At 56.5% G+C, this 11,196-nt stretch overlaps 1 long non-coding RNA gene across 1 annotated transcript; it reads left to right on the forward strand.

The window, feature by feature from the left end:
• Positions 1-5,017: 5,017 nt before the first annotated feature.
• Positions 5,018-8,256, forward strand: LOC142602413 (uncharacterized). The gene is made up of 3 exons (XR_012836222.1): positions 5,018-5,531; positions 6,967-7,057; positions 8,045-8,256. It is a non-coding gene; the product is annotated as an uncharacterized LOC142602413 (long non-coding RNA).
• Positions 8,257-11,196: the final 2,940 nt, after the last annotated feature.

The following is an 11,196-nucleotide window of genomic DNA, read 5'->3' on the forward strand; positions in this document are numbered from 1 at the left end:
TTTTTTTTTTGGTACCTTTCAGGACTCTTCCAGTTCTCTTCAGTGACTAGGTCAGAGAGCTATCCTAGGGCTCTTGGTGATCTGGAATTGAAACTGATATACAGAAAGCAATTACCACAGGAAGTGGAGGTCTTGTAAACGAAGGCTGCTTCCAACACATATTTCTGTTGTCTTATTCAGCACTAAACCGAACACGCTCCCGGTGCAGCTTTGGTAGCACGTCTGGCCCAACAGAAATGAAGGACAGCGATACAGCATCTTCTTTCATTTCACGGCATGCGGGGAAGTGTAGTCTTACCCACGCCGGAGCCGTGCGGTGGGTGGGGGGGTGCGCGCCGTGTCGGAGCCGGGCGGCGGGGGCTGCCCGGAGCCGGCGGGCGTCCGCGCCGAGTCGGAGGCGGCTGAGGGGAGCTGGCGGGGGGGGGGTCCGGCCCAGAGCCGCGCTGCGGAGCTCGGGGCTGCCGTGGCGGCTCGGCGGGGCTTTCGGGGGAGTCGGCACGAGGGCACGGGACGGTGTCCCCGCAGGGTCAGGCGGCGTGGAAGGCTGCCTCCCGCGGCGTGCCGGGAGCTGCAGGCTTGGGGCACGGGGCTGCTGGTCGGCCACGTTGGTTCCCCGGAGCGTGCCGGGAAGTGTAGTCTCACGGCACTCGGCTGCCAGGCGGCGCTTGCCGGTGCGTGCCGGGAGGCGTCGTTTTCGCGGACGTGGTTGCCGGACAGCCCGAATTGCTCTCGCATGAGCTTTTGTTGACAGTTTCGAGTATTTTTCTGCAGGCTTCCAGCTGCTCCCGACCAGCGGTGCAGCCGTGCTAGGAGAGCGGTGTCCCAACACCGGTACTAGTGCTGAGACTCCGCGCATGTGCACTGGCGCATGACACCGCGCTCACTGCTACCGCCGAGCGACCAAAAGGCGATATTGCAGGTCAGGAGCCCCGCATGCGTAGTGACGCGTGGCATCCGGCTCGGTGCTGCCGCCTGGTGAGCAATGTTTGGTACTGCAGCCAGTGCCGCGCATGCGCTGTGCAGCGCGACTCTCAGCTCGGTGCTGCCGCCTGGCGACGAAATTTCGGTACTGCAGCACAAGAGCCGCACAGGGGCGCTGGCTCCTGCCGCCCGGCCGCCGAACGGCGGGACTGCGGCTAGGCGCCGCCGTGCTCCACGTTGCCGCCCGCCGGTAACGGCATTGCGAGGTTGCAGCGCCCGCGGGGCGCTGCCGCCGCCAGGGCGCTCGCTGCTGCTTCCCGGTAAGGAAACGCCTCTGTCCCCCGACGGGCGCGGTGCCGGCGGGCGCTCGAACTGCAGCGCCGGTGCTGCCCCGGGCGCGTGCCGCCGGCCGGGAGCTCGCCGCTGCTGCTGGTACCGCCGCCGCCGCCTTCCCGTAGCCGAAGCGCCGGACTGCAGCGCCGGCACCGTCCAGGGGCGCAGCAGCGCCGCCTTCGCTGCTGCCGCCTGGTGGCCGCAGTGCGGTACTGCAAACCGGCGGTCACGCGCCGGCTCTGGCCCCTCCGGCGCGCCGTCGCTGCCCGGCGCGTGCGCGGCAGCAGCATGGCGGCACGCTGGGCGCCGGTCCCGGCGGCGGCTGAGGGCCGGGCTCAGCGGTGAGGTGAGGTGAGCGAGCCCCGGCGGCGGGTGCAGGCTGTTCTCGTGCCCGCTGGCAGCCCGGGGGTGGCGGGACGGGACGGGACGGGAAGGTTCCAGCCGCCCGCTGCGGCAGCCCCAGAGAGTGTCCCGGGAGCTGACGGGGGGAAGGGGGGGGCAAGAAGGCGGGCAGCCTGCCAGGCGCAGGTGCTGGGCGCCTCCCCGACTCGCCGGAGCTCCCCCTGAGCCTCCCCCGGCCCCGCTCAGCTTGTGCAGCAGCTCCCAATTCCAGCACCTCTCCTGAAGCCTGTCCGGCAGCCCCAGGCCGCCCCCAAGCCCTGGCGCGAAGGCAGCAAGCTGGCCCTCGCCTGTGCCGCTTTCTTCCTGAACGGGGGTGCCGGCGGCAGCAGCAGCGGCGGCGGCAGCGCGGGGACAGACCGGCGTCTGCGGAAGCCCCTGCAGAAGGAGGGGTGGGTCTCCGGCCAGGGCCGACCCGCGGTAGTAACAGCCGCTGCTTTTTCTTTCCCTCTCCCAGGCCGCGCTGAGGACGCGGTTGCCTGTTCCTCCCTCGGGGATGCCGTTGACTGCCCCCGCCTCGCGCTCGCGGGGGTCGTCCGTGCCTGGCCTGGCTCTCCTGGTGGCGTGGCGGCGAAAAGGGAGAGGCGGCGGAGCACTTACCGGCCATGGACGGGAGCTGCCCTAAGGGAAGCTGGAACGGCCAGAGCAAGGCGAAGAAGAGGAAGAGATGGAAGGCTCTCCGGCCGGCAGCTGCCTCCCGCTGCAGGCAAGAGCGAGCCTGCCTCGCCGGCTGAGGAAAGATCCCTCGTGCTCCACGGCAGGTCGGGCTGCCAACGGGCACCGCAGGGTCGGTCGGTACGCGTAACACAAAGCACGGCACGGCCGTGTGCGAGGGAGGGAGGCCGCTCGTCTAGGAAGACTCGTCTCCTCGGAGCTCTAAGAAGACACCCGTGTATCCTCTGAGGCGGAGGACAGCCAAGCGACCGGAGTAACAGCAAAGGAAAGGCGGAGAGCAGGGGAAAGAAGGGTCTGCGCCGGCAAGCTCTCCCGGCAGCGCCCAGAGCCGGAGCTGCGGTGAGTGCTGGGCTCCGCGGGGCCCCGTCGCCTCTCTTCTGCGTCGCGGGCCCTCCTCTGCCCCCCTCGCTTTCCCGCCCCGCTGTGGGGTTTTTTGCTTTGCTTTCTGCTCCCCTGTACGTTCTTCTTCCATCTCGCTCTGACGGGCTGCCTGTCCCCACCTTTTTTTAGGTCCTCGCTCTCTCTGCCCTGTAGCCCGTGGCTCTTGTTTCCTTCTCTCCCTCTCTCTCTCCCTCTCTCTCTGTCCGGCCCCCCAGCCGCTGGTTTTGCGTTCCTCCCCCTCGGTCCTGTAGCCCGTCGGTATTTCTGCCCTCTCTGGCTCGCTCTGTCCGGCTCCTCGTTCCCGTTGTTCGAGGTCTTCCTTCTCGGCTCTGTAGCGAGTCGTCGTGAGTCTCTCTCTTTCTCCGTCCCTCTTGAGCCTGTTCCCTGCCCCTCATTTTGAAGGCCTGCCTCTCTGTCCCGTCCCCCGTCGCCACGGTGCCCTTTCTCCCTCTCGCTCTGTCTTGCTCCCCGTCCCTGTTTTTCTAAAGCCTCCCCTCTCTGCCCCCTAGCCCGTCGGTACCTTTTTCTTTCCCCGTCGCGGTTTCTCTGGCTCCCTGTCCCTCTTTCGTTCTCTCTTCCTTCCTCCCTGTCTGCCCCGCAGCCCGTCCCTTCGTTCCTTTCTCCTTCCCTCTCTGTCCCGTCTCCCGGTCCCTGTCTTTCAACTCTGCTTCTCTGCCCGCTAGCTCGCCACCGTCTTACCTTTCTCCATCTCTCTCTTTCTCTCTCTCTCTCTGTCCGGCTCCCTCTCTCGGATTTTCAATTCCTCCCTCTCTCTGCGGAAGCCTGTTGGGACTTTTTCCTCTGCTCGGCCTCCCTGCCCGGCTTCCCTCTCCCCGTCTCGGGATTCCTCCCTCTCTGCCCTTTTAGCCGCAACCGTTTTTATTTTCTCTGACTCTCTCAGTCCGCCTGGAGATCCCGATTGCTTTTTAAAGTCACCGAATCGTTGAGGTTGGCAAAGACCTTTAAGATTATCAGGTGGAACCGCGAACCTGGCGCTGCCAAGTCCCCTTCCACCCCGCAGCCCAGCCCTTCCCTTCCGACGGCCTCTTTCTCCACCTCTCTCTGTCCGGCTCCCGGCCCCTCTTTTCCACTTCTGTCCTCTGTACCCTGTGGCTTTCCCCCTCTTCTTTCTGTCTCTGTTCGAGGAGGAGCAGCTGCTGCCCCAGCGTTCGCACCCCGTTCGTGGTGTCGCGCGCACGCTTATTCTTGGGCGCACTTCCTCCTCCTCCTTCAGGCTCGACCCGAGGCTTCCCGCAGCGGTCTCCGGTGTCGGATTTTGTAATTGAATAATTAAGGTAATTGAAAGGTGCGGCAGCGGGATCGGCCCGCTCGGGGCGCCTCCAAGGAGAGGGACCCGGAACAAAGAAATCCCCGGGGCCGTTACACGCGCGGGTCCCAAACACCCGCCCCTCGCGCGCTGTCCCCGCGTCCCTTAGTCCCGCGGTGACTTTTGGTCTGGGGTCTTCTACTGTCCTCTTGGATTCTTCTTCTGGATAGCTGTGGGCGGTGCGTTATTCCACAGGTGCCGCTGCGCCGACGCTCTGTACGTTCCCAGTAACGGGTGGAGCGGAAGGCTCTGTGGCCAGGGAATAGCGGCACGGACACGTTCCCGCTGGCTCCGTTGCAGCGGAATTTCGACAGCTGGGTTTGCCCGCTAAATTGACGGCACTGCTGGAAGAAATTTCAGGAAAGCGAGTACCGTGCTTGTCTTTTAAATTCAATCTTTTAAAGTAATTTTTCTACGGATGCCCGGTCCGTGGCTTAGCTATTTGGTTTGCAGTGACACAGACCCGGAGTGTCGCTCTAAGGAGCGTTCTGATTCGCTGAAATTCCCCATAGTCAGAGAGTAAGAATCGTGAATGTTGCTCGGCGGTTTGAAATCTCAGGGTTTCTCTGGAAGCTGACCTGCCAGAATGAGCCGAAAGTAGGCAGAACGCCAGTAGGGGTACCGTAGAAAAGGTCCCCTTCTTGACAGGAGAAGAGCTCGGCGAAACGTCGGCGCCGTTTCCCGTAGGGCCTCCGACGTACCGGTTCAGCAATCGTGGGCTTTGTGCGATTCCCTCAGGGACAATCTCGAACAAACGTTGTACGGCAGAGAGCATCTTAGCTTACTTTCCATCTCCTGCTCGGTTACTTGCAGAATATTTAATTTAGCATCGCGCGGACCCCCAGGGAAAGGTCGGAAAAGAGCGCGATGTTTTGAAACGTTTGCCTTGCGAGGAGAAGGGCTGCCTCCCGTTACGCAACCGAATTCTGTGACCGATTTCCACGCCTCGCACGCGTGCGTGCGCGCCCCCCCCCCGGCAGACTTTGAAGGAGGCGGTCCCTAAGGCAACGCGATCTAAAACGTGGAAGTTTTTTTTCTATTTTTAATAGTTTCTTATGGATATGAGGCTTGTGTGGGCATTTAGCTCGTCCCGTCCTTAATTCTGAACCCACTGGCTGGTGCACAAGAACGGTCGTGTGACAAAAACAGCCTGAAATTTGTCCCTGTGCCGGATTTGTCCCCTGGTAAAGGAGTACGTCTGTTATTCCGGGTGCGAAAGGTGTTTGATGAGCGTACCGCATCGTCCGAGCTGCCCTCGGTCTGATTGCAAACTGTGGGTTATGACTTAGAAATACGTTCGCCTGCCGTTCCTTACGGTGTGTTTCTGGTTTTTATTTTTTCAAAGAAAGGGTGGCTTTTTCATCGATCTCTTTGTGAGAGCATCAAGTCGGGTGGCGGTAAATACGCAGAAGCGGCTAGGCGTACCGCAGCGTGGACCAGACAGTATTGGCATGCTGCTCTGCTAGCAGGGGAGAGCCAGGTGAGGATGCACGTGGTAAGTACTTGTTCTGCCTCCAGCTGAACGGAAAGATTCTCACGTTGAGGGTTCCCGGGCTTGTCTGTGTGATTGGCATTACTTTTTTTTTCTTTTGAATATGAAACAGGGTCAGAGAGTTGTTGACGAATGGGACTTTGTGTACTGCTTTAGGTAGCTTTTCCATCTAGGAGTTCCTATCGACTCTTAGATCAGTTGCAAAACTTTACTCTTTGTGCAGTTGACACGTTTTGTAGCATCTGTGGCAGAAACAACTACAAAGACATCTGTCTTGTAGGTAAGCTGAAAAGAAAAATGCGGTTTCTCACCTGATTTTTCTTTCGGAGGAACGCTCGCACACACACACCCCCCCCCAGCGGCTGTTTTTTTTGCTAGCGTTATCGGGGGAGGGAATGGCGGCGCTTGCCTGGTTTCTTCCCCTAGCCAGGGACTTGAAACTTTGTTTTTCTGAGGTATCTCGCTAGAAATTTACAAGTGTTGGTGGTCAACAGTGGCAGAGAATTGGGTGGCGTTTTCAATTTCAGAGGGAAGGGATGTGGAGGTGAAGTATGTTGATGTTAATTCTGTTACCAAAAGTGAAGGACCAGCCGCTTTCTCTTTCTAGATCTTCTCTCCTTTTGCCGTCCTCCCCCAAGGGTTACGCGGCCAGGCTGTGTATCTTGTCTGTTCTCGCGCTCTTCCTTTGATACGCAGGAGCGCTGTGAAATAGAGGGGCTACGGACAGACACCTGCCGTTGTTGCAGATGCCTTAAATCGCGTATTTGTCCCTTTAGCCTGTCGTTTCCTTTCCGCTCAGGTGAGCTATGTGCAGCGTTAGGTTCCAGGTGAGAGCGGTGCCGCCGAACGACGCTCTTGGAGCGTGTGGAGGAGGGCGACCGAGATGGTGAGAGGTCTCCGAGGCGAGACTTCGGGGAAGCGGCTGAGGTCACTTGGTTTGTTCGGCTTGGAGACGAGAAGGCTGAGAGGTGACCTCGTCGCAGTCTACGCCTTCCTCGAGGGGGACGGCGGAGGGGGAGGTGCTGACCTCCGCTCTCTCAGGGGACCAGCGATAGGGCCCACGGAAACGGGACGTAGCTGCGTCAGGGGAAGTTCAGACTGGACGTTGGGAAAAGACTTTTTCACTGAGAGGGCGGTCAGTCACGGAACAGGCTCCCCAGGGAAGCGGTCACAGCCACCGAGCCCGTCAGGAGTTCGAGGAGGGTCTGGACGATGCTCTTAGTCGCACGGCTTAGTTTTCGGTAGTCCTGCGAGGAGCAGGGGCTTGGGCTCGGTGATCCTGATGGGTCCCTTCCGACTAGAGATACTCTATGAAATCTTCCTGGTTAAAAATGAGCTTATCGTAACAGAGAATTCACTTCACGTGGCTTTGTGCAAGGACTGTCGTCTTATAATAGCTTGCTTTTTTTTTTTTTTTTTTTTCTTCCTTTTGCCACAGATAGGAGAGAAGCTCCATCCAGAGATGAAGCGGAGACGGAATCAACTGTCCCTCTGCCTCATCCTGTGAGACCGGAAGACATGGAGTAACTGTAAGCTGTGATTCTCAGGCAAATGACTAAGACCGTTTTTTTCTTTTGAAAAAGTTTCCCGTGCCTTTGCTTTCATTCTCCCGTTCCTGTGTCGTGTGGCATGTCGCATTTTTTGAGGCTGTGGAAGCGACACCAGGAGCGATGGGTCGTCAGAACCAGGTCCTGTTTTTGCTTACCTTTGCTATCTCTGTGTACCACCAGCCTGCATCTCTCTCTGTATTCCTCCATCCCTGTCCCCTCTTCTCTGTTCTACTTTTGTTTCGCTGCGTACGTCCCGTTCCCTGTCCCGTCTTTATCCTTCCTTCCTTCTGCCTCTCCTTTTTCTTTGTGCTTTTGTCCTGCTCCCCGACCCTGTTTCTTGCTCCATCTGACTGTCCTTTTCCTGGCACCTTTGTGTCTCTGCTCCTCGCCCCTGTCTTTCTCTCCCCTCTGCCCAGTCCTCGTCTCCCTCTTTGGTCTCTCTCTCTCTCCCTCTGTCCTCCTCCTGCCTCTACCGCTCTGTCTTGCTCGCTGCCCCTCTTTTTCTCACTCTGCCCCGGTGTCCTGCTCCCCGGTCCTCTTTCCCTCTGTTGCTCTCTCCTTTTATCTGTCCTTCTCCCTGCTCCCCAGCCCGGTTCTCTCACGCTCCCGCTTCCTTTTTTTGGTCTCTGTTGCTCTGTCCTGCTCCCCGTGCCACCGTTCCTCGCTGTACCTCTCGGTCCGGCTCCCTGCCCTTATTCTTTTTTCCTCCCTCTCCGTGGCGCTGCCCGCCCGGGGTCGTTTTCTGCCTCTCTGTCCCGCTCCCCGTCCTCGTTTGTCGGTCACCGTCCCGCTGCCTCTCCCTCTCCCCGCTGCCTTTCTTCCTCTCTCCCTGCTGCTTCTTTCTCCCTCTCTGTCGGGCTCCCCGGCCCCGTCCTTCGCTCGCCATCCCTTTCCCTGCCTCGTGCTTTCTTGCTCACCGCTGCCCGCCCCCATCCAGCTGGCTGCCACTTTTCTCCTCTCTTCTAGCGTCCTACAGCCGGCTCCTCGGTTTTGGTGGCGGCCTCCGCCTCTGCCCAGCTTTCCAGGAGCCCGACGGACCGACCGTCCGTTCCATGCTGGACCGGCGAGTGTGGCTCTGGGTAGGACAGCCAAGGTGCCCCAGGGCCGTGCCCCGGTGCGGAGTCGCTCCCTGGACTGGGTCCGCGTGTGACCAAATAAAGGCTTGCGGTCTCTTTTGCCCTCCAGGCTGTGTTTGCGCTTCCTTTGCACGGGGTGAGGGGCTGTGATGGAGGGCAGGGGAGGAGGTCAGGTGATGGCCCCCTGTTCCTGCTGGGCTCCAGCTGTGGGTTGGGGCTGGAGGAGCCCCAGGTGCGGGCAGTGAGGCTGCTGGCCACGGCCCCTCCCTGTAACGGGCTGCCGGCGTGCAGGGGCAGCTGTGAGCCAAGGGAGGCACGGAGGCGTCGCCGGGCTGCGGCTGCACGGAGGGAGAAGGTGAGCAGGGCAGGAGGATGGACAGGCGGGTCCCGGGGAAAGCCCCGAGGAGGGGCGGGGGGGGCGGCGGGGTCCGTGTCACAGAGGGGAGGGGGGCTGCCCGGAGCCGGCGGGCGTCCGCGCCGAGTCGGAGGTGGCTGACGGGAGCTTGCGGGGGGGGGGGGGCGGGTCCGGCCCGGCGGGGCTTTCGGGTGAGTCGGCGCGAGGGGACGGCACGGTGTCCCCGCAGGGTCGGGAAGCACGGAAGGCTGCCTCCCGCGGCACGTATGGAGCTGTAGTCTCACGGCACTCGGCTGATACGCGGCGTTTGCCAGTGCGTGCCGGCAGGTGTCGTTTCCCCCTGTGGAACAGGCACTGTTTGCCTCTCACCTCAACAAACATGCTCTAGATCTGGTTATCCCACACAGCTGCTCCCAGCTCCAGCACCTCCCCCCTAGCCACAGACTCTGCCCAACCCTGTCTTCATGTCAGCAAGCTGGCCCTCAAAGATGCTTTATTGCACCATAAATGCTGGTGTCGTTAGCATCAGTCTGGAGAAATTAGTGGCATCTCCAAAAGCTCCTCCAGAAGAAGGGGTTGCTGCTTCAGGAGAGCTACAGTCATCACTGTGGATAAGAGTTGCTGGTTGTTTCCCTCTCCCAGAGGCAGCAGTGAGGGCTCAGTTGTCAGTCCCTCTCTGGGGATGTTGTTTGCTGCAACAACCTGTAAACAAACTGGCTTGAAGTGGCCAGAAGCATTAAATGTAGTACTCTGGGACATTAGAAACACACCGAGGCAACCAGTGGGTGTATCTCCAGTAGAAGTTTTATTTGGGACAATTTTAGCAGTACCTGGAACTTCTATTCCAACAAAAACGAGCCTTTTGGATGGATATGAACAGGTAACTCAATATTTGTTTTATTTGCAAAATTCTTTTTTTTGCAATTACAAAATCATGCTTATTGGTATCAAGGGATAACACCTGAAATTCAGGTACACAATATTCAACCAGGGGATAAAATGTATATACAGAATTTTAAATGGAAAAATAGATTTGAGCCCAAATGGGAAGGACCTTACATGGTGTTATTAACCTCCTTTGATGCTGTAAAGGTACAAGGAAAAGAGACATGAATCCATCACTCACATGCATAAAGATTCCCCGACAGAATGAAAAATCAACATGCCACTGTATTTGCCGATACCTTGTGGACAAAGTTCATCCTGCAATACAGATATGTACTTACAAATGGAACCATAATACAATATAGTAATACTAGTCTCCGGGAGCAAACCTTTTGTAAAGTTTGGGGAGCTAAGAATGCAAAAGGAGAAAATATTGTAGTAGATAGTGATACTGAGATTGTATGGAATCCTTTTTTTAATCCTGATGTTTTTCTAGAATTTTGTGTTGGATTTGTGACGGAAGATCTTGAGAATGGAAAGGAACCATTAAGAAGTTATACGTGGAATACGTACCCATATCACACATACACATACAAGCCGCAAACAGGAACGGGAACCTGGTGCGTCAACCATCATTTATGGGTAATGACAGAGGGTAAACACAATGATTGGTGTTGTATCAATTTGAATCCGACGAGTCCATTCTTTTTTGTAACATATTACGTTATCAAAGATGGGTTTAGGAATTTTCCAGTAGCACACGATTATGATTTTCCATGGGGTTTTCAAGCCGGCATTTCTAATACTGACAAAATAACGACCAAATCTAGATCAAGTAAATGAAGTTTAACTTTTTGGTTAAATAATACTCACGTTTCTTTAATGAAGTCCTTCGCAAAGCATCTGAATTTTACTCAGTGTCGGCTTTGTGCATCTTTACCGAAATCTGTAGATCATGGATTTGAATTAATTGGTATTCCAATTCCAAAGGATTCGGTTTGGGAAAAGTTTTGGAGAAATACCTCTATAATGACTAAATATGAAGAACAAATATTAAACATCAAAATTCCTCCTTTCGATGAATATCATAACATCCTCTGCGTAGAGAGACATTACCCCCCAGAGAGTCGGACTCAGCAGTTTTGTCTTAACCACACTTTTGTGGGAAGTCGGACTAAATGTAACACAACTAATCATATTAAATCTCGCTCGAGCTGGGCCCAGAGGGGACCAAAGGCATCAGGAGTATTTCGGTCGTGTAGCAACAAAGCTTATAAAACACTTGTGCCACGTCGGGGACGAATTTGCACTCTAGGATCAGTAACTGTGGATTTACGAATTCTCCCTAAAACGATAAAGTTCCAATCTGGCATCGCACCTTTTTAACTTGTGTTAAAAGGACCGATAACCCATTAATAGAAAAGCCCTCAGGATTTCATTTTTTTCTCCAATGGTTCATACCATTTTTTGGAGTGAGCAAACTGGATAAAGCAATTTTAAACATATCAGGAGAAATTGAAAAACCAGCAAACTATACCGCTTGTGGGTTAACCACCTTGCAAATTGAAATTTCAGAACTCTCAACAATTACCCTACAAAATCGTACGGCCTTAGATATGATGTTAGCATCACAAGGTGGAGTTTGCACAACGCTAAATTTAAATGCGAGTCATTGCACATGTATAGATCATTCAGGGGAATTATTGACTGACGTACATAAAATCTGGGAAATTAGTTCTCAAATGCGACGAGTACAAAAAGACAATGTATCTCGGGGTTTTACCGACACCGTGTCGGGGTCG

Source organism: Balearica regulorum, chromosome 6 (assembly GCF_011004875.1).
Source record: "Balearica regulorum gibbericeps isolate bBalReg1 chromosome 6, bBalReg1.pri, whole genome shotgun sequence".
NCBI lineage: Eukaryota > Metazoa > Chordata > Aves > Gruiformes > Gruidae > Balearica > Balearica regulorum.